The sequence below is a fragment of the Balaenoptera physalus genome (assembly GCF_965194825.1).
Source record: "Balaenoptera physalus genome assembly, chromosome: X".
NCBI lineage: Eukaryota > Metazoa > Chordata > Mammalia > Artiodactyla > Balaenopteridae > Balaenoptera > Balaenoptera physalus.
In genome coordinates, this window is record NC_138903.1 from 6,730,938 (window position 1) to 6,758,148 (window position 27,211).

Consider the following 27,211-nt stretch of genomic DNA (forward strand, 5'->3'; position numbering starts at 1 on the left):
CATGTAAAGGACTGAATATTTTAAAAGCTACATTACAAATAAAACTATCCCGGATATGCCAAGCCCTCTGGATTTTTAAGAAACAAATTAATTTTCTGTACACAAAGACAGTCCTGTGAGCCAGACTTGCTGTATTTTGCTACATATTTCCAATCTTGCTACATCTATGCCAAGATGAAATTCTTATCACGTTACTAATGTTTCTTTTAGCCAAATGTATCAAATTGTATTCATGGAACCAAGTGTATGAGAGCTCACAGACAAGTGGAATAACTCAGTTCATGAACTATATATGAGCAAATCCAGTATTCAGAAGGCCGCTAAAGAGAACACAGCCTGTCACACGCAATAAAATTTAGAACAAAAATTAAGAAGGTTCTCTCACTGCAGCAGGGAGTTTCCCAACCACAGAAAACTGCCTTCTGTATTCTGGGTAATTACCCCACATATAAAATATTTAATAGTCCTTTCTTCAGCCAGCCATTTTTCTACCCGCAGATGCCACCTTCTCATCCCAAAGTCCACTCTCGAATTTCACAAGGGAATAGGCTATTAAAAATAAGGAAGAACATTTAGTCAGTGACTATCCTGCTTTCTTGTGGTTTGGGATTTTATTTTTATCCTTTATATCAGGGAAAAGAAATAGCGCAGATGGGCTTTTTTGTTTGTTTGATGTTTATTCAGTGAGCGCTTTCCCTGAGCAGAGAGCTGATCTAAGCCTTCAACAACTGTTAGTCATTTAATCCCCAATAACCATTGCGGGTTATCCTCTTTCACAATGAGGGCACCGAGGCTCCGAGAGAATAAGGAATTCTGCCCAGCTCATGTGACTAGTCCAAGGAAGGACAAGAATTTGAACCTGTGAAGTCTAACATAACACCATAGTCTACACTTGCAACCTGTACTATATCCCTGGTCACTTTAATCACTAAATTCAGTCCCCAGAGCCATCTGTTCTCAGTGGCTTTAAAACAAGCCATTTAATCATCTATCCCATGGGTCATAGCATAGTAGAATTCCCAGGAAACCGGGGAGTGTCCTGTACAGGAGTTTTCTACCTTATACACAGTCCCTCAGACATTGCAGAAACCTAACAGACGTGGCGGTGGCACTGCTACACGTGATTAATGTACAAAAAAATACAGCAAAAGGGGTTTTTCCTGATTTATGAGACTGTAATTGAAAACCCAAGTACTTGTCTAATTCATTTACAGAAGAGATTCTAAAAGCAGAGTGCCTCTTAAGGAAATGCTTGTAGCCAAGGATTAGGATTTGGGGATTGGAGTCAAATCAAGCAGCATCAAGACAGAGTTAATTGTTCGAGTCCTGGGTAGTCCAGCATTATGTATAACATTGTACATGTTCCTGATCAGTTTTAAGGTGAGAAATACACAGTGGGCAACTCAAAATCAGAATCAATTTCTAAAACAAGTTAAACTATGGAAATTGTTAGCAAGTATGTAACTAGGGAAAACTTAGCAAATTGTACATTGGAAAGTGAGTTTACCTTGCTAATGGCAAGCTGTCTGCTGGAAACGCACGTAGGTGTGGAAGGGTAGACAATAAGTTCAATTCCTTTGTGCTAGGGGCTCAGCAATCCATTACTAGGAAGATTTATAAAAACTCACCCTACAGAGAAAAGAATTAGAATGAATGTGAGGAGTTAAGGTAAGGGATTGCTGAGGAGCTGTCAGATTATCAGAACGTCGCGTAGGTGAAGGTGCCTGAGTGTGATCAAAACACCTAAGCATAAAACAGGTGAATTCTGTAACTGCTTGCCAGAGTAAAGCACCTTAGGAGAGTGACAGTAATAACGGTGATAATATTAATAAAAAATATCATCTTCAGTTTATGTACATTCCTTGAAAAAAATTACTTCCTGAGAAATCATCACTGGATAACATTTAACTATCATATAGCGCTGCAGTTGTTTATTGACCTCTCTGGGTTGGGGTTTTTGTTTTGTTGTTTTTTTTTTTCCCTAAGATATCCATCCAGTATCTGAAAATTTAATTTAGAATCTTAAAAAAAAAACATTGATGCAGTTATCTCATTTTTAAAATGATGAATCTCAAAGTTAGACAAGTTGACTAAATTACCTGAGGTCCTACTTTTATTTTTTTCCTGTCTTTGTTTATTTGGCAAATGCAGTGTAAGCCAGCAATCATGCTATGCAGTGGTCATGCTGACCCTGGACACCCTGCATCGATGGCAAAGCTAGTAATATTAGATCCAGATCTTCTGACTTCTACTCAAAGATACACAGAAGAAACATCAAAGTACCTGTGTCCACTAGGGTAAACAGTCTGTCAGTGGAGACTGTCTTAATACTTGATAGCAGTGTCTACAGCCTAAGCTCCATCCCCACAGCTGTCATTACAGAAACCTAAAGGAATCTGATAGGCATGGGGAAGTCCAATAATTTCAGAAATGCTTAACAGTGAGTTCTGGAAAAATAAAAGATGTGCCTCATTTTCTTCAAACTGATAGCACTTGGCATAGAAGAGTCAATTATTAAGACTAGGGCACGTGCTCCATAAAGAATGCTTGAATGAGCCAAGAAAGTTGCGTTAGAAGGTTTCTGTTGCAGTGGTATGTCATTCCTCAGGCACTTTTCTCATTCCTTTTGACACTGATCTTTGGGAAGAAAGGGCGAAAATGAGGCTAATAGAAGAAAGGTTAAAATAGCCAATATTTGGAGAGATCCAGAGCTGTCCAAAAACAGGCAAGTAAGCACTCTTGCTAAAATACAGCCACATTGGCGGAATTACGGATATCAACAGATCAGAAGTCCAAGGCTAGCAGAAGAGGAAGCCCACGCCAAAGCCCTGATCAGAGATGTTGCTGATCTCTGCACGTTAGGGGCTTACACACCAGAAAAGCTAGACCGACACAGACATGCAGAAAGCAGATGCTCAAGAAAACAACTGGTGTGCTCATCCTGCTCATTCCAGCTGGGATTCAGAGCGTCACTCCTTGTTATCAGTATCCGTACTGAAGACAAAGAAGAAGACACCATAAGAAATGAGGCCCTCCTACATAGCCCTCGCAACAGTTCAGTAACGCATTGAATCTGTGTAATGCTGTTGCGTTAATATTTGCTCTTCATTGACAGGACTCATTCCTTTATCGGTAGACAGTTGTTTCTTTAGCATCCTTTTTCTGCGTGTCTGCGCTTTTAGTTTGTAAGCCCCTAATGTGCAGAGATCAGCAACATCTAGGAATGGAAGCAAATGTTGGGAGTAAAGAAAAATAGTAGGTAGATGGGAAAAATAAATTAGACAGCATGGGGATGGGGGGAAAAAAGACAGAAGCTACTCTAAGCAAAGAAAGGAAATTATAATTAGAAAACTGCATCAAGGAATCCACTCAGAACAGGGATGCAAAGAGCAAAGGAATATTGAGGGGGTCCAACCCATATCAAACTGGAGTTCTAATAGAAGAGAATGGAAATGAAACGGTGAAGAAAACATTCCATAGCCCAGATCATTCCTGAATCATCCTGGATACCCTTCATTGCTCAACAGGCGCCCTGAACTAAATAAATGGGAACTTTGTAAGTGTGAGGCTCCATGTTTCTCTGCTCTTTCCTGAATGACCAACCTCTACATAACTCCTCAGAATTTGCAAAGCTTTCTTCACGTACGGTATCTCACTTAATCCTCTGAGCAGCCTTGTGGTGTGGGTACCATTAAACTTATTTCTGTGTGAGAAAACTAAAACTCACAATCCCACAGCTAGAGAAGAGCAGAGCCTGGGTAGGTGCCATGGTTTTAAAACATGTCGACAAATTCTTTGATACTTCTCCCTTCAAAAGGTGGAGCCCAGTTCCCCTTCCCTTGAGTGTGTGACTTAACCAATAGATTAAGGGTGAAGTGAAGGTTTGTGAATTTCAAGACTCAGTCATAGGAGACACTGTGGCTTCCATCTCGCTCTCTCTCGGATCCCTCACCCTGGGGAGGTCAACTGCCATGTTGTGAAGACATTCAAGCAGTCCATGGGACAGGGCCACTTGGTGAGGATGAAGCTTTCAACCAAAAGCCAGAGAACAGAGGCCTCCTACCAAAAGCTGTGTGAGTGAGCCGTCTTGAAAGCAGATCCTCAAGCCTCAATTAAGGCTTTGGATGCCTCCTGCCAGGGTTGACATCGTAAGTGCAATCTCATGAGCGACCCTGTGTCAGAACCACCCAGCTAAGTTGCTCCTAAATTTCTACCCCCAGAAAAAACGAGATAATAAACATTTGTTGTTTTAAGCTGCTAGGGAGTCATTTGTTATGCAGCAGCAGATAACTGATATACCAGGAAATAAATCCAGATGTCTTGACCCCCAAAGCCTGTGCCCTTTTATTTCACACCACTGCTTTTTCTGTGACTTTTTGTGCAAAATCAAAATATTTTGTCCCATTTGACTTCCATTTCCCTAACCATCATTTCAGTCTTTGCCAACTGTGTCACATTTTTCAGTGATCATTTAGTTCTTACGTTCTTAAAACACTGGCTTCCCCTTCTATATTTATAAGGGCCATGAGAACAGGGGATAGATCTGTTTGAGTGACCACTGCATCCCCAAATTTAAATAAATCCACCAAATTTAGTGTTTGGTCTGTAATGAGTACTCGATAAAAATTTGTGGATGAATGAATGGCCAAAACACATATGATACAACTAGTCTGTCACTGGGACTTTGTTTTCATTTTATGCTGAACCAAAAGGGAATAAATTCTGTACCTAAGAAGGAGGGGGGGGGGCTTCCCTGGTGGCGCAGTGGTTGAGAATCTGCCTGCTAATGCAGGGGACACGGGTTCGAGCCCTGGTCTGGGAATATCCCACATGCCGTGGAGCAACTAGGCCCGTGAGCCACAACTACTGAGCCTGCGCATCTGGAGCTTGTGCTCTGCAACAGGAGAGGCCGCCACAGTGAGAGGCCCGTGCACCGCGATGAAGAGTGGCCCCCACTCCCGCAACTAGAGAAAGCCTTTGCACAGAAACGAAGACCCAACACAGCCAAAAATAAAAACATAAATAAATAGATAAATAAATTTTATAAAAAAGAAGAAGGAGCAGGGGATTCTTTTGGAGTTACAATTTTATTGACTCAAGCTCCGCAGAAGAAATTTGTTTTAGTCTGATAAAGAAAATACCTGGAAAAGCAGAATATATTACTGTTTTTCAACAACATGCAAAAATCCCCAGGACATGCAAAAATAATGTTTTCCTAATCAAAAGGGTCTTGTTTGATCCTTTTGCTTCCCGTCCCAGACCGACTGGAGGTTTTGGGCAGCAGGCCCTCAGACAGGAGTGGCCCAGCCTGCCGCTGACCTCAGCTGCAGAGGAGGCCTAGATTACAGACAGCATTTTTCTGGGCAAGTTATTTGTTCACACATGAACTGTAAATCAACATGTAGTACTAACTCACGATGGCTTTTGACTTTGTGGGAAATGCCTAACCACCCAGATTTTATTTCACAGCCAGGGAAAAAATAAATAATGTGTGAGAGAAACAAAATGCAGGAAACGTCTATGAGACACGACTGAAAGTTTTAAAAACCCAGGAACAAATAATGTTGCTACAGCAATGCAGCTTTGATCAAAGACCAGACATTTTTATAGCAACCACCAAAATGGGATGTGATAGCACGTGTACAGGTTCAATCCAGTCCTCACTCCGTGCTTCAGCATTTTATCATCTCATCCAGCGCCCACCAGGACTCTCAGCTGTGATGGAGGCGTTCTGTGCTAACACAGTGACCACGCGCCGGTGTGGATACCGAGCACTGGAAATGGGGCACGTGTGACAGAGAATTGAGTTTTCCATTTAATTTCATTTTAATTATTGATTTGTTGGTAGTGACTATATTAAATTTAGTAATTTGAAATGTAAATGTCCACAAGTGGCTGGAAGCTCTGGTGCTGGCAGCATTGCTCCAGAGCCATTTCCCATAGGGTCTTGAGCTGGGGGCACTCTCAAGGTACTGGAGTAATTTAGGTTAAGTCAGGCTGAAAATTATTACATTTTGCCAAAGACAGATAGCAAGAAACTCAAAAACCTCAAGCTGTCTTTAAGACCTGCTAGGGGACTCTGTTGTTGTACTGTTTTCTGGAGTCTCTCATGATCAGCTCCTAATGTGAGACGTGAGACAAGGAGGAGCAGAGAAGAAAGCCCACCCCAGGTCTTCACCCGAGTTCCTGTCCGTCAGAGAAGGAGGGCTCTGCTCCACAGCAGGGACGCTGCGTTTGGGGTGAAATGGGCGGCAGAGTGAAGTAAAGCTCTGCAGCATGGAAATCAGGTCTAATTCAACAGGGAGTTCTGACTGGAACACAGCAAGCCCTCGGAGGCCCTGAGTGGGATGCCCAGTAACCAGATTGGCTGTGTACCACTGTCTCCTTCTGCTTTGGGAGCAAGTCCAAACTGTGCAGGCTGTCAGGGAAGCCTGCCCACCTGTCCTCCCATCACCTAGCCACCTAGCTTCTCACTGCTCCCCAGCAGATGTGACCATCAGTTCCTGTGCCTAAGCCCCTGTCTAATCCGACTTTCCTGGCTCTCTGTAGGCCTCCCCGACTGCACACCCATCAGACTGCCCAGGTCAAAGCTGGGGAGAAGCTGGAGCCTCGCCCTCTGCTGGTGGGAGTGTGAACTGACATGACCCCTTGGGAAACTGGTCTCTAGGTATCTGCGAAAACCGACCACTCCTACTCCTGGGTAAATACATACAGAAACAGGGACATATTTTCACCAAAAGACGTGCGCTTTAATATCTAAAGCAGCTTTGTTGAAAGGTCCCTAAAACTGGAAGCACCACAAATCCCAACAACGACCGAATGGATCAGTGGGGTGTATTTATACGACAGAACGCTACACAGGATGAAAACAAACTGTCTGAAAGCACATGCAGCAACAGCAGCACATCTGACATCACGAGGCCTCCACACACAAAATAGCATCCCTCTTTCCTGTCTGATAGATGCTTCCTGCCTTTTGCTGATATCATTCAATGTATAGAAAGTACAGAAATGAGCACAATTAATCCATACTGTTCAAAGAAGTGGGGGTGTGTAGTGACAGAAGGGGACAGGGACGGGGGGAGTTGCAGGGTGCCCGTAATGTTCTGTTCTTGATCTGTGCGCTGATTAGATGGGTGTACTCCGTTTTAAAAAGTCAGCAAGCTGTACCCTGAAGATACACACGTACAAACAATTTTCTATAGGTATTCTCCAGTAGTTTTTTAAAAAGCTCTATTCATCCTCAAAAGTGCAGCTCAAAACTTACTACTTCCATAAAGCGTGAAAGTCTTCTACAGTGATCTTTCATTTTCTCATCATTTAAAAAAAAAAAAGCAAAAAAACTGTATTGTTTCAGACACACACGTCTCATTGTATCCATCAGAATTTAAACACTCCAGTTTTTAAAACCCCCTCAGTTTTCGCACAGTAGTGGCCACAAAATACATATTTCATAAACTCTTTTAAATGAAGCACATCTTTTCTGCCATTACTTAAAATTGCTTAAATGGCAAAGACAGGTATTATCTCATACTTTCTGTGAATTTTCAAACAGCTGAGTTCAGTTAAGCACACATTTCCTTGCACGTATAAAAATGGAAAACATTGCAACAAAAAAGACTCTGGAATTTTCCATCCATGCAGCTGTTGCTACACAGCGTCTGTGGTGTAACATTCTCTTAATGGCACTCACTCCACAGTCCCACACAAGAGAAATGATTTCATTCCCATGCAGTCCCATCACTGTACTGGGCAAAGGCGTCAGAAATAATCGAGAGAAAGGAAAAGACTCCCCTAAACTGTGATAAGCATGAAAACCGTTACAATGTACTAGATCCAGAATTTGAAGATTCATGCTAAAGCCTGTGTTTGCGAGTTTCCAGATGATGGTTGACTAATTAGTTTGCTTATTCTTTCACTCATGAATTCTGAGAACAGAGGACGAGGAAAGTGTGAATCCATGGGCGAGTCCTAAACTATAGCACTCATTTATGGGCGTCCTCACTGTGACCTAAGGACAGACTAGGGAGGATTTTCATTGACAAACACTGTCAATTAAGATGCATCAGTGAGGAACGCCTTCAAGGCGTGTTCCTCACTTCTCCTTTCCTTCCAGCCAAGTGATTGCCACAAACAGGATTGGCCTCTCAGGGTGTTCTTCTGTTTGCTTGGTTTCATCAGCCCTGCAGAAAGAAGGGAAAGGAATCCCTGGTTTGCAGAAATGAGAAGAAGACAGGAGACTGAGGATTTCCCTAGCACTGTCACCTGTGCTCTAAATGAACAGTTGCAGATATAACCTCCCCATTCCTACAGCTCCGTGGGGAAGTTTGGTGCCATTTGACGTGGCGTAGTCTGCCATATTTACACGTGTCCAGAGGGAGAGCAGAGCAGAACATCAAGCGTGTGTGTTCCTCGAAAAGACTCTTCTCAAACACCCACAGAGCCATGAGGGCGCCATAGGAAAGTCAAGTCCACGAAATCCGAGAACCAGCCCAGCTAACGCTCTTTGGGGTGCTCTACGTCAGGCTGACCTGAGACTTTTCACTTGGTAGCAGCTATAAAATTCTTTACTCCTGGATTAAAGAACTTCCCAGAAATAATCATATTTATCATCTCTGTTCTAAGGAGTAACTAAAAGCAAAAAATTAGTCACACAGACACTCCCTTCCTCCGTCTCTCTCCCTCTGCACCAGATATTTCCTTTTAAACAAACGCCCAATCTCACTCAGTTTCAAACCTCCTTTCAGCCCAGCAATTCCACTTCTTGTATTTACCCAAGAAAACTGAAAGCATATGTGCACACAAAAACTCACACACGAATGAATGTTCATAGCAGCCCGAATGTCCATCAGCTGATACCTGGATAAACAAAATGTGGCATATCCGTCCAATGGAACATTATTCAGCCTTAAAAAGTAATGAGGTACTGATTCATGTCACTGCATGGATGAACCTTCAGAACATTATGCTCAGGGAAATACACCAGACACGAGAGCCACATATTGTAGGATTCCATTTATATGAAATAGTCAGACTAGGTGCATCTCGATACAGAAAGTATCTTAGGGTTGCCAGGGGCCGGGGGCAGAGGGAAACGGGAAGTGACTGCTGGTGGAGACGGGGTTTCTTTTGGAGGGTGATGAAAATGTTCTAAGGGGGATAGTGCTGATGGTTGTACAACGTTGTGAGTACAGCTGACCCTTGAACAACACAGGGGTTGGGCTGCCAGACCTCCACACAGTCTGAAACCCTGTGGGACTTTACGGTCATCCCTCTGTATATGTGGTTCATCGTCCGAGGAGTCAACCAACTGTGGACCTTGTAGTACTGGAGCGCTTATTTATTGAAAAGATTCCGTGTAGAAGTGGACCTGTGCAGTTCAAACCCCTGCCGTTCAAGGACCAACTTTGTACTAAAAACTACTGAAGTGTGCATTTGGGGAGGCCTTTTCTGGTAGGGTTATTATTATATCTCACTGTTTTAAACCTCCATTTCAGACAGCTCCTCTGCTGCCAGTTTCCCCAACACACCCCCATCCTACCCGAGCCCACCCCACTCTCCCAAATGCAGGACTGGGGAGTGAGGGGCCCTCTTCACATCTCTTCGAGCCACCTCTTTTAAACAGGGACACAGCAGTTCTTGGCTTGTTTTATCTGCCTCTCCCAACTAGACGCCAACCCCTTTACGGTGGAGGTGGCATCATCTTCTTGGGTCCTCAGCCAGAGGAAGCACTCACAAAGCACAGGTACAGCGGGATGCTTGGACCAGGAGTCTTTGTTCATTACATTTCAAGCAAAGAATATAGCAAGGATGTTATGACCTTGGTGCAAACGCTTAGAGCCTGGAAAATGTGAAGTCTCCCCGTTGGACTTAAATCACAGGCATTCCCTTGGAGCTCCTGTTCATCAGGCTTAGAGCAGCCCTGCAAGTTTCCCCCACAAAGCTGGAGACCTGACTGTCAGCGCGTTTTGCTGTGTTTTCAGTGAAACAGGCCCTGGGACTCTGCAGGTCTGTCGGGTAGCATTTCCATAAGATATCAAAGCAAACAACTGGCAATTCGAATGCAGACCAGAGAGGAGGCTGCTGAGGTGTCAGGTGGTTCAGGGGAGGGCGGGGGACTCTGCAAAACTGCCGGGCTCCCTCCCGTCATCAGCTGCGTGGCCACGGGGAACAGGAGGAGGTGCACTAGACACACACACCCCCGCCTCCCCGCCTCAACCTGCACAGGCCAAGCATCCTTACACCTGGGAAGCCCACACCAGCTTGCCCCAACCTTTAAGTCTATGCCACCCAACTTGAGAGGTCTCCAAAGCTCGCCCTTCCCCAAAAGAGATCCCCTTCTTGCCACAGTGCCTAAGGTTAATCCACAAGGCATCGATTGCACTTCGGTTAAGACAGTTTTTTCCCTCAATACTCATTTCCCAAATGCTTGTTTTGCTGCCAGTGGTTCCATGTTGAGCCATTAGCCCTGAGCGCCAAGAGTGTCTCTCTACCCTTGTTTTCAGCTGTTCTCCCACGGCACCCACCCACCCGTCTGCACCTGCCTATTTGTCAGCCAAGGCAGCACACTCCTATCCAGGGCTTTGCACTTGCTGTTCTCTCTGCCTGGAACAGGCTCCCTCCCTTTATTCAGTGCTCTGCTCCAATGTTGCCTTCTCAGGGAGACCTTCTCTGCCATCTCTATAAAATCCAACCATCCCCTCTTCCATCTTTCTCCGTAGCGCTCAGGGCTACCTGACTAGTGCACCTTTGGGGTTTGGGGCTGTAAACCCACTGGAATGTGCACTTTCTCAAAGTAAAGACTGTCCATTTTGGCCACTATGAGGTCTCCTGCCTCATTGCAGTTCCCCAATAAATAGTAGGTAAAGGAAAGAATGAGAATTTGATTAAAAGATTAGAGATTACAAGGCAAGTCCTGTTCCCAGAAAGCTAAGTAGTAGTATAAAATCCTCAACTTATGGCATAGATGTGTGTATCAGGTGTTTTCCATAATTCCCTGAGTGTTACACAGTGGGCATCAATAAGAGCTCATTCAGTTACAAATAACAGATCCCTTTTCCAACCAACTTCCACACTCAAGGGAGCTTACTGGAGCAGTCCAGCAGTAAAGCTAGTGAGAGACAAGACTTGAATCTGGGCTCAAAAAATCAACAGGACCACAATCTGGTTTTTCTCTCCAGTTCTCAGCTCTGCCCAGACAGCCATAGTTTCACTTCCACACTAAACCTTCGTTGTGGGCCCTGGTGGGTGCCAGGCATTCAGGATGCTTCCTCATTCAAGTCCAACAGCAAAGAATCTTTTCAGGCAGCACCCAAGGGCAGGTAAGGCTTTCCTTTCCCCGAAGCCCTTGCATCCTATTGACTCTGTCATATGCCAACCCCTGGATGCATCACTGGGACCAGCAAGCATAGAAGGGGCTTCAGCTGGGATCCAGCCCACACACATGTCAGACATGAAAACAGTGGAGGGCTAAATTCCTCAACAGGAAATCAGGGTTCCATCAGGTGGAGAAGTGGGAAGTCACTGCCGGAAAGACAGACCACAAATGTCCAGTATATTGTGTGTATGTAGGGATTTAAAATGTTAAAAACCTCAAGTCCGTGTTAAATGTAGAATAAAATTTTACTTCTCTAAAATCATTTCTTACCTCAAATTGAAGCTTCCTCAATTTTTAAGGGCAGTGGAAATTTTTAAAATCTTAATTGTGGTGGTAGTTACGTGACTGTTAAACTGGTCAAAATTCGTAGAACTGTAGCCAAGATTGTAGACTTTATGTATAGGTCTGGAGAGCAAATATATTTGCCTTTGCAGACCAAGACTGCCGCAACTACTCAGGTGTGCCATTGTGGCGTGAAAGCAGCCATAGACAATATGTAAATGAGTAGGAGTGGCCATGTTCCAATAAAACTTTATTTACAAAAACAAGCAGTGGGCTAGATTGGACCCACAAGTTGTATATAGTTTGAAGATTCCTGAACTACGCACTTGAAAAAGAATGAATTTTACTACATGTAAATTGTACCTCGATAAGCAAATAAGAAAAGGGTAAAGCAGAAAAAGAAAGTACTCCAGGAAAAAAAAAAAAGCTGTAGTCCCTTCAACTTACTTGAAGTAAGATTTTATCAGGAGAATAGAGGTATTTTTATTGTTTGGAAGAGGGATCTGCTGATGGTGTTTGTGCAACAGATGAGCCAGAAGGTTTATAGAAAGTTAAACAGGGAATTTTAAACTTGACTTTTTTTTTTTTTTTTTTTTAATTTATTTTTGGCTGCTTTGGGTCTTCGTTGCTGCATGCGGGCTTTCTATAGTTTTGGCAGGCTGGGGCTACTCTTCGTTGGGGTGCACGGGCTTCTCATTGCAGTGGCTTCTCTTGTTGCGAAGCACGGGCTCTAGGCACGTGGGCTTCAGTAGTTGTGGCACGCAGGCTAAGCAGTTGTGGCTCATGAGCTCTAGAGCACAGGCTCAGTAGTTGTGACACACGGGCTTAGTTGCTCGACGGCATGTGGGATCTTCCCAGACCAGGGCTCAAACCCGTGTCCCCTGCATTGGCAGGCGGGTTCTTAAGCACTGCGCCACCAGGGAAGCCCTAAACTTGACTTTTGAAAATTATTTTACTCACTCACTTGAAAATTCACCAGGAAGTCGACTCCTTGCCTCTGTCCTTGACAGAGATACCTGCAGCTGGCTGAGCCCTGAGTCAAGAGTCCAGAACTGAGCTGTTTTGTTTTGGTTTTATTTAGTGTGATGATTTTAAGACCCAATGTCTTGTACTTCTAGTTTTTTATTGTTTGCTTCTTTTATGGCAAAGCAATCTTTATCGGACAGAGATTGTAAATAAGATCCGGTCATTTCTTCCCCTTCTCTAAATAATGGCACAAACAAAAACATCTCTGAGGCTGTTAGCCCACCAGAATTGAAAGACAAATCAAACTATTGGGAACCAGAAAGTGAACGCTCTCAAGACCAAAAAAAAACGTTTTTAAAGTAGGAGAGTTCAAAATCAGCTCTAATCGGCTGGCATTCAAACACCCAAATTTGATGTAGGCAAAGTAATGTGGAGGTGCTCCAGCACTGCGGAAACGCAGGTTGTATAAAAGATACACAGTCAGACTCTAGCATCTGGATTTTTGTAAGATGTAGACTAGATAACAAATCAAAGTGTTCATCTCATCTCTAAGTGGGAGAAACACGCTTTTAAATCAAAGGTAGCTAATGTGCAGATCAGCTGGAATTTTCCACGAAGATGATCCTTCTTCCACACAAACATCAAGCTTTCAGAAGATGTATGTTAAGGGCAGATGTCATGCCAGGTATGGCTCCAGAAAGACAAATAAGACATGAGCTGCCCTCTGGCAGCTGAGAGCCCAATTACGAAGACAGATGAAAACACAAATATTTAAGAAAACGTGTTGTGTTATAACAGAGTCTCTAAGTACTTTAACAAGTCCAGGCCAATTTAATTTACGCGAGGTGACGTTAAACATGCAAGCAATATGATTTCCCTTTGAAGCAATACTACTAAGAAAATATGATCAAAAGAGTCATGCAAGAGAAAAACATTGTCACGCATAATTCATTTGCCCCCTCCTCAGTCTGGTTCTATCATGGATAGTGGTGCAGAATTTTCTTTCTTTAAAAAAATGCCAATTAAAAAATGTTATTAAAAAAAATGTTTATTTTTGCTTGATTGTTTTGTGTTTGTTTCGTTGTGTTTTTTCTAAAATAACTTGAAGTTAATATTACCAAGAGAGATTAGGAGTAAAATAAAGAAAACTTGGACCATCAGAGTTAATTTTAGTAACAGTCCTGGTCTTAGTAACCATCAGAACATTTTAGAGACAGAATTTTGATATGGTTGTAATAACCAAGCCAGGAAGATGGAGTTAAGTTGAAAACATAAAGTCAGTTTTTCCACTGAGTCATTTCCTAGAATGAGACATAAATATCCCCAACATTCTTTGCCCTGGACATTAAAATGGATAATTCGAGTGGATATCTCCTGCAGTTGATTAGAGTCACGGCAAGTTAATTGTGGGACATGAAACCTCACGTGCGGGGCTCTCAGGTGGTAAGGGTACCTCAGAAGGATCACAGAGGGTTCTTGTCTCAGTGCTGATTCCCAGAAACCACTCCCCAGAGAGTTTGATTCAGGAGACTAACGTGGGACCGGGAACTTGCTAATTCCTCTGACAAGCTGCATGGTACCCCTCCTGTAGCCAGGGAGGAACCAGGATCTGCAGACGCACTGATCTGTGTGTTACCAGTACTCCAGGTGACCCGTAACCTAGAGGCTCCCAAACCTCAGCACCTTTGGCTCTTCAGGGCTCCCTGACAAGCCAAGAAGAATTTGGGAAGGGCCAGGGTCTGACATAGGTACTGGCAGGAGATGTGCTGCATGCTGTCTCGTCCATTTGTAACCATTCAGTGAACAAAGCAAAAGTTTTAAAAGAAGAGCGTCCATTTGTGGTGAAATGTCATCAACTCCATAAGTGCCTTTACATTAATTGTGTCACTAAGATGTTTATTTCCTAAAACAACAGCTAATCCTCTTTATCTGAAGCTACCGGTTTTCCCAAGTCAGCAGAATAACCATATCAATGTTTCTTTTTCTTTGCAAAATAGAATCTCAGACAGACAGCCTGAGAGGCATGTATCAGGCCCCTTGCACTGCAGTCATCCGTTTGTCTTTTGACAAATGAAGGAATCTCAGACCCAAATGACTAGAAGGAAACACGGCTTACGTACAGTCGCATACCATGTTATTTGTTGAGTCCGTGTGTGCAAAAAACTATTTTGAAGCGAGTCATTAATTGATTGTGGTCCGTTTGATTTTGTAACAACTCTACTGTGTGTTCACTGTTTCTAAATAAAGGACGCTGGTGTGCCTAAATAATCTGGCTGAATAGGAGATTTGCCTATGTCTAGTCCAAGGGTTGGCAAATTACAGCCTGCTGCCTGTTTTTGTAAAATAATAATAATAATAATGTTCGATTGGAACACTGACACGCCCATTCATTTAGGTGTTGCCTGTGGTTGCTTTCCGGCTACAACAGCAGAGTTAAGTCGTTGCCACAGAGCCATATGGCTCTCAAAACTTAGAATATTTACAATCAGGCCCTTTTCAGAAAAAGTCTGCCAAAACTCTGATCTTGTCCCTTGAGACCACCAGAGTTAGGACTCAGCCAGACAGATGAAAATGCTAGATGTTGACAACGAAGCCATATAAGTCTGTGCAAAGAACTGCGATGCATAAAAGCAACAGGAGAAATCACACGGAAAAGGTCTATAGATTTTACTATATTTAAAATATCTTTAAGAGGACAATAAGGGAAAACATTGCAAAAAAAATAACAAAGAGGTTAATGTGCTTGATACCTAAAGAACTGTCACAAATCTGTGGGAAAGCCACCAACAGTTCAGTAGAACAAACTGAAAAGGAACGGCTACAAATTGCTGCTTTACAGAGCAGGAAATAGACAAAGCTGAAAAAAGAGTGAAAAGATATTCAACCTAACTAGTAAATAGTGAAATTAAAAACATAACGAAATACCATTTCAGTTTGGGAAAAAACTGAGTGAAACAGTGAGTCATATCCAGTCTTAGTGAAGATAGGTGGACAAGGTACCCTTGAGCCCTGATCATTTTGGGGGTGGCTGGGGGGATTCTGAAGGGCAATTGACAACATCTATTAAGATTAAGTACACAGGCCCTTTGACCCCACAATTAAAATTCTTGATGTTCACCTTAGCGAAATACTTGCAGTTGTTCACAAGACTGTACGTCAAAAGGCCACACTATAGAAACTGTGCAGCAATTATGTAGGATGAAGCAGAAGTGAATGTATTGATTGTTGACAGCACTCCAAGATTATTTTCACCCAAAAGAAACAACTTGCAAAGCAATATGTACATGAAGTTACCGCTGAGTTTTTTTGAAATCATATTTTTAACTTGTCATGGACTGAATTTTGTCCCCCCAAAAAGACAAGTCCTAACCCCCCAGTACCTCAGAATGTGACGTTATTTTAAAATAGGGTCTTTATCAAGGTAGCCAAGTTAAATGGAAGTGATTAGGCTGGGTCCTAATCCAATATGACTGGTGTCCTTATAGAAGGGGAAAATATGGACACGGAGACAGATGCACACAGAGGGAGATGATGTGAAGGCACATTGGGAGAAGGTGGCCATGTGACCGGAGTGATCTCCAGGCCAAGGAAAGCCAAAGATGGACGGCAAACCACAGAAACTGGAAGAGGCAAGGAAGGATCCTCCCCTAGAAGCTTCAGAGGGAGCATGGCCTGGCCAGAACCTTGATTTTGGACTTCTGGCTTCCAGAACTTCAAGACAATACATTTCTGTTGTTTTAGGCCACCCAGATTGTGGTACTTCGTTACAGCAGGCCTAGGAAACTTACCCATCATCCACTCACATCTCCCCCAAAACACCTAGTCAGATCTGGAGGGCTTCTACACATAGATACCTGTATAAGTGCACAGAAAATGATTGACAAGGGCATACACCAACCAGTAATGCGTACCTCTGGGAGGCATCTGCAAGTGACACGTGAGATGGACCTTACCTTGCCATACATTATTTGATAATCCAGCAGCTAATACGTGTTAATGTAGCATTTGTTTAAGTGAAAAATTCTTTCTTATAAGGTGAAGTGGTGAAGAGCATGCCCAGTGCCCCTCCTTTCTCGTGGAACAAGCACCCCTTTTCTGGTACCCACCTCTCCCATCCCAACCATCTGGTTCCAACAAGCCATCCACCATTGATTGATCCCACAGCTGCCCTTTGGGACCAAGCCAGGTCCACTGGGTCTGACGGAATCCCTCCCTGTTGGGATAGCCAACGACCTAAGCCTGGGACACCCTGGCCTCCATGTCCACTGCTAGGCAGGGGAAGCAGCTCAAGTGGGACAGAACAAAGCCAGCCTAACAAAGGAAACAGAGGTGATGGATGAGGCATGTCCGTGAGAACCGGTGGCCTGAAATCCTTGTTTCCAGCTGCTCCAGAAACCACCTGCACCTCTGTCCTCACTTACTTGAGCCAATACTCTTTGTCACCAGTGCCACTTAGAATTGGGTTTCTGTCACACTCAAAATAGCCCTGCACAGAAAAGAACAGGAAAACGTAAGAGAATAAACATTATACATACAGTTCTAAACATCCGGTGGGAAAATGTTCAGAACCTTTTTAATAATCAAAGGAATACAAATTCCTTTAAAATGGGCTGTCTTTTTTGTTTGTTCTAATTCAGTGGCTTCTGTGCTCTGTGTGTGTGTCCCCTAAACTGAAAGTCTCTGATAGCATATTTTATTATTTTTTAATCTTTTTCTGCATTTCCTAAATTCTTAACAATGAAAATCTATTCCTTCTATATTTAGAAGGTAATTCCCCCTCCTTTAAAAAACAAACAAACAAAAATAAACAACCTCTTACAAAAAATCACGAGTGAAACATTTAGGACCTAGATACTAAGATATATTCAAAGAAGTCCAAGTATTTGATCACTCACGGGGAAAAAATGAGCAAAGACGATGGGGGTGACATCATGGTTTAGAGCATATTATGTCTGGCTTCTCAGCACACCTTAAATGTAGGGTATTTGTTACTAACCTGGATGGAACAGGCTTGCCGTTGGCATGATTATGTCATATATTTCAAGCCCTTCAGTGTATTAGATCCTGATAACTAATGTGGTATCTGCAGTAGTGCTCACCCGTATTTCAAGGTGAGCAGTACTCCCTGAGGAAGGATGAAACATCCCCACCTCGTTGAACTCAGGTCTGGCCCTGTGACTTGTTTCCCCCATGAAAGTGAGAAACATGACATTTCAGGGGGATGCTTTACAGTGGGGTTGTCATTTCCCCCCCCCCCACCTCCCTGTCTCCATCAACTTCAGTCTCCACGTGACCATTGTAGCAGAGGCCTCTGGCCAACTTGCAGTGACATGTAGCAAGAGCAAGAAAAAAGCTGAGTCGTCAGTCCCTGGGGTTGTCAGTTACTGCACCATCACATGGCCTCCCCTCCCTGATGCAGTGGAAACCCAGGGAAAGAGACCACAAGGGATCTTTGGAAAGAAAAGGAAGGTTGCACATACTCGATTGCAAAACGTATTTTAACTCTCTGACCTACTGTTCTATTCTCTTGCTATTTTTACATGCTGTAGTTTTTCCTCTTGATATTTCACTAACTTAGCAAAAGGTTCTAGTGCTTTTTGAGCCTGATGAACAAGGAAGCAAAGGGAAAATCTTGGCTGTATCAGAAGCTTTAACATTTCTAACACAGCTCATACTCTGCACTAAATTACACTGCTATCAACATAATCAAGCACAAACAAGGCCACATTTCTGTAATACATTACCGAACTCATGATTCCCTCCACCTCCCAGTCTCAGAAGAGACTGCAACGGGAACCACACAAGCAGCTCTGAGTAATTTTTCCCAGATTCACTTTACTCCAGTTCTAAGATGAGTTTAGACCGAAGATTTTTGCCTCATGGAAGCTAACCTCAATCATTTCATTAGATTCAGGCTCAGCTTGTGAAGTGTGCATATCAGGCGGCAGAAGTGCCCCTGTGTTGCATCAGGGATATGCAAATACAAAGAAACAGCCCCTCAATAACAGTAAGGGAAGAACATTTTTTCATAAAATTTGAGAGAAATCATATTCAGTGACCTTGTGCACGAAAGAAATGCAGGAAAGAGTGAAATTACTTTTACAAAGTGAATTGAGATCATCATCATCCAGAGCCGAGGAGCTTCTCATGAGCTGAAGTACCTTACAGTGAAGCACACACATGTGCCCGCACACACACACTGACATGCTATCTCAGATGGAGCATTGTACACATGCACGGCCACATACACAGACACAGAGGGACATACGTGGAGAAGTGGACACACACAAACATGCACACTGTCTTCATTGGAGCAGTGTCTCTCACACACACACACGGACACGCACCACCTACAGTGGAGTAATGCACACACACTGGAAATACCACAAGAAGTATTTGTATCCAATTGAAATTTGTAGATTGCTGTGACTTTTTTAAAAAATGCCTTTCTTCTCAAACCACTAAGAGCTGGGGCTTTGTCTCATATGTTGATGTAAACATTTTGGGGTTGGTCAGTGAATTTCTGCTGTCGTAAAATTTTCAGCAAACTTGAGTCTTGACTTAAATAGGTAAACCACAGTGTTTTATCAACACAAAATTTCCCTGTGGTCCAGGTCAACTTTGCCCAAGATGTTAATCTTTGACAAATTAAATGCTGTAAATTCTGGCTAAGGCATGAAAACACAGTAATATCAAAAACATCAATTCCATATATAGTTCTTTTAACCACGTCACATGTAGGAGGCTTGGGGTGGGCAGGAATCTGCCTTTTAATATTGATGGTGGCCAAAAGGACTCCCACTGGCCAATTTGGGGACAGTTTGAGCATCCAAAAGAATAATAATGCTAATTGATTACTACACATGTAACCAAAACAACAACAACAACAACAACAATTACCAAAAAAAGAAAAAAAACCATGAGGCTCTAATGATGCACAAAAGTTGGGGTACAGAAGTCAAGCTCTTCTTCTTAGAGAATTTTAGCTAAGAACTTGCAGAAGACCTCACACAGTGTTAATGTGTCAATTATATCTTAATAAAGCTGAAGGGGAAATGAAAAAAGAATAATTTATAAAAGAAATGATCAAATTAGTAATTCACCATTCTGTAACCAGCAGTGTAGTACTTCAAACAGGAACAGTTAGGGGATGGGTGTGAACAGATCTTCACAGTCCCAAAATATCACCCCCCTGCCCCCCATTGACTCATTCCTTACACAGGAAAGAAGGTGCTTGCATGACAAGGATATTGAGTGGGCGCAGCCCTAACCAACTAACCAAGCTCAGCAAAAGCAGTAAAAAGTCAACTTGAGCATTAGATCCCCCGGTATAACTCAATGAAAGGGACACAGTAACACCTCTTCAGTGTTCTTGCCAAAATTGTCCAACCTGCATGGAATCATGAGGAGACAGGCAGACAAATACAGACCATGGGACATTATAGAAGACAACAAGCCAGGACTCTTCAAAAACGTCAGTGGCATAAAAGAAAAACTGAAGGCAGACAGACTGTTCTAGATTAAAGGAGATTACAAAGTCATAGCCAAATGCAGGGCATGATTCTTAACTGAATCTCAGACTTCTGTAAAGGCTCTGGAAGCACATTCTGTACTGACGTCGGAAGCTCCTAGAATCCACTGAGTGGGCACAGGTGTCAGTGGCCAGGCAGGTGTGGCGGCCTCCTGCTGCTGTGGAGACTCACTACATTGGAGGGGTACGGGACAGGTCTGGGGGCAGGCTGCTTTTGTGGTGGCATTTGGGCAAGGCTGAGACAGCCGTCCAGGTGAGACCCCTGGCACTGACCTGCAGGCAACACACCCACACCCACTGCAGCTGAAACACACCCCCCGGCCCTAGGACCCATTAGGGTCTATCATTTTAAGGGGAAGTCCCTTGGCCTAGTCCCTTTGGGCTCCTCTAACAAAGTACCATAGACTGGGCAGCTTGTAAACAACAGACATTTATTTCTCACTGTTCTGGAGGCTGGGAAGTCCAAGATCAAGGTGCTAGCAGATTTGGTATCCGGTGAGGGCCTGTTTCCTGGTTCATAGAAGGCACCTTCTCCCTGTGTCCTCACATGACAAGAGAGGAGAGGGAAGTCTCTAGGGTCTCTTTTATAAGGGCACTAATCCCATTCATGAGGGCTCCAGCCTCATGACCTAATTACCTGTCAAAAGCCCCACCTCCAAATACCACTACCTTGGGAGTTAGATCTCAACATACGAATTTAGGAGGAGGACATCAACATTCAGTACATTGCATTCCTGGAGTAGCTTAACGCAGTTGCCCCTATCAAATCCTGGCATTATTTTGTTAGTGGCAGCTGTGTTAAAACAAAGATTCCCACCAACAATTTCTAAAAGGCAACAGATGATTTAGAACTTATTAGACTGATGATTTGTGCCTCAATTTATATCACTTGGAAAGCAGTTTTAATGATATACGGTTTAGGGAGAGAATAAAATGGACTATTTTTAAAGGTATTGTATTACTTTATATTACCAAGTATTTTGTATGTTTTATATTACTATAGATTTTGTATCTTATTAGTAGTCAAAGGGTAATTTTGATAGTGAAATATATGTAAAGTCCTACATTAAGTGCCCATTACACAGTAGTATCCACTAAATTTTACTTTCTTTTCTTCCAGGAGAATATCGAGATTTTTGACAAAGTAATGAAAAGCAAGAGATGGAACAGGTTCCCCCAAATAGGCACTCGTGTACAAGCCATTCACTGGAATCCCCAAAGGCTGAAAGCTCTTAGGTCTGAAAAGTACACCCCATCGCCAGCCCTAACCTAATCCCACAGGAGTTCCCAGCTACTTAAGCAAGTACTTCAGTTGCAGCGAAATTACATTTACACACCGTGCCAAAAGGAAAAATAACAATGGAAATGGAAATTCAACTTAAACATTGTCACTGAGGCACATTTCACGGACTGCAAAACTGAAGGGACATAAACTGTTTCCAGTTTCCCTCAGCCCTGAAAAGAAGAGCATGAATCAGGTAATAAATCAAACTTTAATTTATGAACTTCTTGGGATTACACTTTCATGGATGATGATTTTATTCCCGAACTACTTCTGAGCCTCCCTCGTCAGTAAAAGAAACATATAAGCACCTCATTTATTTACCAATCACGACTGATGCCTCTTGTTCCCCAGCCCACCTCCCAAAATGTATCTGTGCCTGTCACTGTTTTTTTTTTTTTTTTTTTAATGTGATCCTGAAAGGTTTTACATTTCAGGGCATTTCCCAATCACATGGAAGTAAGTTCTTATAAAATTACATCATGCCATGCTCTCAGTAAATAAAACATTTTAATTGGGTGAGAAAAGGGATTTACTACTTCTATAGCCCTTTGTAAAAATTCCTTTCGCTTTACCAGCATGAAAGCCCCCATGTCTGTTGTTTCCTGTCTTTAACATCTGTTAGCGGGAGTTGCAGTTTCTCACATGGACTGTGGGTGAAGCATGCCCTCACACTTCTGCAGCACTTGGGACAAAAAGTGTGTATCCCGGGCCCTCACTGCCTCTGCAGAATGGATGACAGCCGACCTACGCTTCCCTGTGTGGGTGGGTATCCAGGAGGCTTTGACACAAGGAAGAGCCCCCATATGAGTGGCTATACCCGTGCTTTTTCTTCTCCCTTATTAAAAAAAAGCAATAAACCGTCAACAATTTCCGATTTAGTAGTCAGACCACCCTGAGAAAGATAAATTGTCCGCTTACAAGTATTTTCTCCCTCTGTCCAAACCATGAGACTAAGAGTCATGTAGATACTTCATTTAAAAATTATAAATAAAAACCCCAAGTCTCTCAAGCAGGGATCAGCAAACTACACCCTTGGGCCAAATAAGCCACGCCTATTTTTATAAATAAAGTTTTATTGGCACTCAGCCACACCCATTTGTTTTACGTATCATCAAAGGCTACGAGGTCGAGGTCGGATGAAGTTGCGAATTTTCAACAGAGATCCTGTCTGTCTACCACAGAGCTCACAAGAGTCACTATCCGGCCCTTGACAAAACACGTTGGCCAATCCCTGCTTTAAAGCCATGTCATCTAACAGAAATATAATGCAGACCACGTATATAATCCTAAATGGTTTAGTAGCCATATTAAAAATTAAAAACAAGTTAATTTTAATAATATATTTTAGCCCAGTAGATGCAAAATGGTATGACTTCAACATATGACCTAATATTGATAACTAAAGTTATTAATGAGAAACTTTGTCTTTTCATATTAAAGTCTTAGGAAGCTGGCATCTTTTTTTTTTTCTTCATATGAAGCCTTAGAAGTCTACCTCACATAACAATTCAGACTAGTAACAGTTCAACAGCTTGATAGTCACTTGGTCCCTGTAGGTCTAAAGGGCATGATAAGTGAGAAGAGAAAAAGAAATAAAGAATGAGTTTTTCAATGAAGGCTCCAGCTTCACTCAAGTGAAATGTGAGATAATAGACTTTCGGCTCATTCTAAGTATATCCCAAGCAATATTTGGGATGTACTTGATATTAAAACATCATTCGCTGTGTGTCCAAAATTCACATGTAACTAGGTGTCCTGTAATTTATCTGGCCACCCATTCCTCGGCCCCTGAATTTTCCTGTTCAGTAAAAATTCAAGTGGGAGGCAGCGAAAGGAGGGGATGCTCTCCGATGCCCTCCAGTCAGCTTGGTTGCCTCACTTCATTATTTCATTGGTTCTGAAAATTGCTGGTGTGTGCACACTCACTGGCCTGGGAAATCAATTAATGCTAAATTTATCCAGCCCAAGGGCTGCCAGGGGTCATGCAGAATCCCAGGCTGCACCCCTCAGCACGAGTCAGCAATGCCATCACCAACCAATGAGTCCGCAAGTTGAAACGCAGAAGCAATCTTTCTTTTAAGAAGGTTTTGCTTTGAAAAAGAAAAAAAAAAGTGTGTTGTTCCACCAAGGCACTAGAAACACCTTACACAGAAAAGAAAGAGTCCACACAAGAGTCATGATAAAAATGGACTACAAATAATTTTTCTTATTCCTGTGCGGGGGGGAAAGATAGTGACTGTGCCCTTTCTGCCTTCAGGGGAAAGGAGGGCAGCCCTTCTGGAAGCACTGAAATGCAGAATTAGGGAACACATAGTGAGATGACCAAAGAGTAATTTTAGAACATGAGAGCTGTCTGGGAATCCACATAAAAATCCAAGTTGTGAAAACCAAGCTTCATGTGTTCTGTTTCCTATAGTCAAAAAATTCCGAAAGTATTCTCTCTTCTTAAGGCAGTGGTAACAGAGTTCAAAGCACAGGATGAAAATCGGATTGTTTGGAACAAAGTATCGTCTGGTGAGAGAACAGTTCGGTTTGGCAGTAGGGGACTCAGCAGATGAGTGAATTGCTTGGCAACGGCAGCATGATCAAAGCTGTCTACACAATTCGAACAAGTAAGAATAGACCCCAAAAATGAAGGAGAAAATGATCTAGTGACAGCTGCAATTATGCATTTTTTTTTTCTTTTGCTCATCTTGAAAAATCATTTGGGCGAAACTTCCTCACAGAAAGAACAGAGAACCTTTATGTCATTCTTTTTCAAATTAATTCACTTGCTGAGCTGAAGATTCGAAGCACTTCATCGATCTGTTATTTAATGATTGCTCGAAAGATGTTTTGTGCAGAATGAGGGTTATCTATCTGTTGGAACAAAAAATTTTTTTTAATTGTGTGCACGTTAATATGTCCAAATGAACATCAAAATCCAGAAGACTGAAATAACTCCACCCCATCTGGAGACATCAGAATTTTCAAAGTTCTCTTGTTATTTCAGCTTCTAGCCTAAGTTACAAGTGAAGGCATTAGGAGGACTTGAAAGGTTTCCAGAATCCCGCGGATACTCATCAAGTTCTCACAGGCTCTCTCCATTTGGATCGGTACCATGATTTAGTCTTATTTTCCTGACGTCTTGCCCACTTTGAGATTCTTTTATCCTACAAACCAGAAAGCTCACTCCAAAATAGAAAGCACAAAATGCACTGAAAAAACAATAGCCTGCATCATGTCCATAGGCTTATAAACTAGTTTTTTTCTTCTCTCTGTAGTGAGAGGCCATCAAGAAAATAGTTTATCAAATTCTCAAATGTATTATTGGACATAAAGATTTCTTTCTCTCATAGGTTTAAAAAAGAACAGACTGCCAAGTGTCTGCACTTTCAAGCCAGTTTTAAGTTATGCTGTATGCATTCTAGCATTCCTCAGGAAGGTGAAATAAAATCATTGTGAAAGTACTTAATGCCTCTGAACTGTACAAAGATGGTGAAAATGGTAAATTTGGGGTTGTGTATATTTTACCACAATAAAAAAAATTTTTAATAGAAATATAAAAAAATGGAATAAAACCAGATAGCCATAAAACGTCATCCATAACACAGTGTTGATGGCAAGTCTTGTTCCTACATTGCTGGCACCTGCCAGATGCCAAATCTGCTTTTCCTTCATGACCTGAAGTTCCAGAAATTGCCACCCGTACTAACCACATTTTTTTGGTCCAACTGGCCATTCAGTCCTGTAAGTAAACAGGGCTGTAATTTAAATATGCTGTTAAAACACAGGATTATCTAGACTGTTCACCTCACAGTCCGGTTATTTTGCCCTAAGGTGCAAACAGAATTCCACTTAAATATTATCATAATAACCAGTTACATCTTCGAATTCCGTGGCCACACTCATATTTCCCCTTCTTTGTCGATAGTTATCAGTAATTTCTGTGTAATGGGAAATTGCAGTTGTCATTTTCATAAGCAATCAAATTCTTTAATGAAGATTTTTGGGGTTTTTTTTCCCTACCAACAGGTAACTTAAGAGTAGGTATATTTTGACTCTTTTTTTTAAGATTAAACATTCCATATAAAACTTCACACGTTTCTAGTCTACTGCACTGGTTGGCTTTGGGGACGGTTTTCACCTCTGTGCTCTATTAGTTGTGCGTCTACACATGGCACTTTGTGGACTTGGAGAAAGATGGGGGAGTCCAGAGGGAGGGAGGGCATTGCTGAGCAGAGACTTAGTAAGACATGAGAGAGGAAGGGACTAAGAAAGGGGGAGGAATGTGGGTACTCAGCAGAGCAGGTAAGACTGCACAGGCTGGGGAAAGTATTCCAGGCTGAGGGGTTTAGTTCACACCCAGAAGAGAAGTGGGGTTCCATTGGATGATTTTAAGCAAGGAGGCATGTAGTGAGGTAGACAGCAGCCCCCAAAATATATGTCCAAGTCCTAACTCCTGGCACCTCAGAATGCAACCTTATTTGAAATAGGGTTTTTGCAGATGTAATTAAGGTAAGGATCTTGAGATGAGATCATCCAGGTTCACAGTGGGCCCTAAATCAAATGACTCGTGTCCCTGAAAGAGAAAGGAGATGAAGGTTCGAAACTCAGAGACCAAGACTCCATGTGAAGATGGAGGCAAAGACTGGAGTGGTGGGCCCACAAGCCAAGGTGGCTGATGGCCACCAGAGCTGAGAGAGGGACATGGGATGGATTCTCCCCCAGAGCTTCCAGAGCAGCCAATCCTGCTGACACCTTGATCTCAGACTTGTGGCCTCCAGAACTGTAAGAGAATACAGCCACCTGTTACAGGTCATTTGTTATGGCAGCCCTAGGAAATGAACACAGATTCATATAATCAGATTTGCATTTCAGAAACATTATTCTGACTTTGGTAGAGGAAAAGAGCTTGAACTAAAACGCAGACCAGTTAGGAAGACTGTAATAATCCAGATGAGACCTGAAAAGACCCAGGAGTGTGGCAGGGATGCTGAAGATGAGGTTATTAAGGCAAAGGCCTTTCACAGACATTGTCAAACTCGGGGTTGGGGGTGGGAAGTGGGAGCCAAGGACAGAGCTACCAAGTGGAGAGAGGGCACAGGGGGAGGCGTTACCAGGAAAGAAGGGCAGCTGGACCCCAGAGATGGCAGGGAAGGTGGGTGTGGATGCAAGTAAGAGTCATCATTGCCAAGTTAAGAAATGAATGACTTTCTACCTAATGACCACCGTCAGGCAAGGTCATCCGCTGAGAGCATGCCGAGACAGGGCAGGGAGAAAGCTGTGTCGTTTTGACGCAGTTGGGACCGGAGGATGGAATAGAAAGCTGAAGAGGGGCTCGCAGAATCACTCGCTCTCAGGAGGGCCCAGCTGGGGTTGAAGATCGTGATCTGTAGTAACATGAATTCACTCAGTTGTGCAATTTTTCTTTAGCAGCCATCAGCAGCTTGGATGTGGACCAAGGACGGCAGATGGCTGGGCTGATTCAAGATCAGGTTTCCGCAAAGAGCAGTACATAACATTTCAGTTTGTTTCCAATATGAGCTCTGTTGGACTGATCGACTTCAGTGAATTCTCTACTGTAAACATCGGGTGCAAAAAATACTCCCTAATGGATACATTGTGGCACTGTCATCTGCTGAATGCTCTGATAGCCTTGAGAATGAATGAGCTCTAGCTACGCAGAGAGAGGAACATCAGGCCTGTAACGGTGAGTGACAGATGTAAGACCCCCAAGATACACGCCGTACGACCCATTAATACAAAATTCATTCTGTTTAAGGGTGCA

At 42.8% G+C, this 27,211-nt stretch overlaps 1 long non-coding RNA gene across 1 annotated transcript in view; it reads left to right on the plus strand.

Moving 5' to 3' along the window:
• The window catches only part of LOC309652487, a 39,166-nt gene extending 12,281 nt beyond the window's left edge, over nt 1–26,885 (plus strand). The window contains exons 2-3 of the long non-coding RNA XR_014258752.1: nt 21,277–21,634; nt 26,860–26,885. This is a non-coding gene — a long non-coding RNA (uncharacterized lncRNA). The remainder of the gene's footprint in view (nt 1–21,276; nt 21,635–26,859) is intronic.
• The last annotated feature ends 326 nt before the right edge of the window (nt 26,886–27,211 follow it).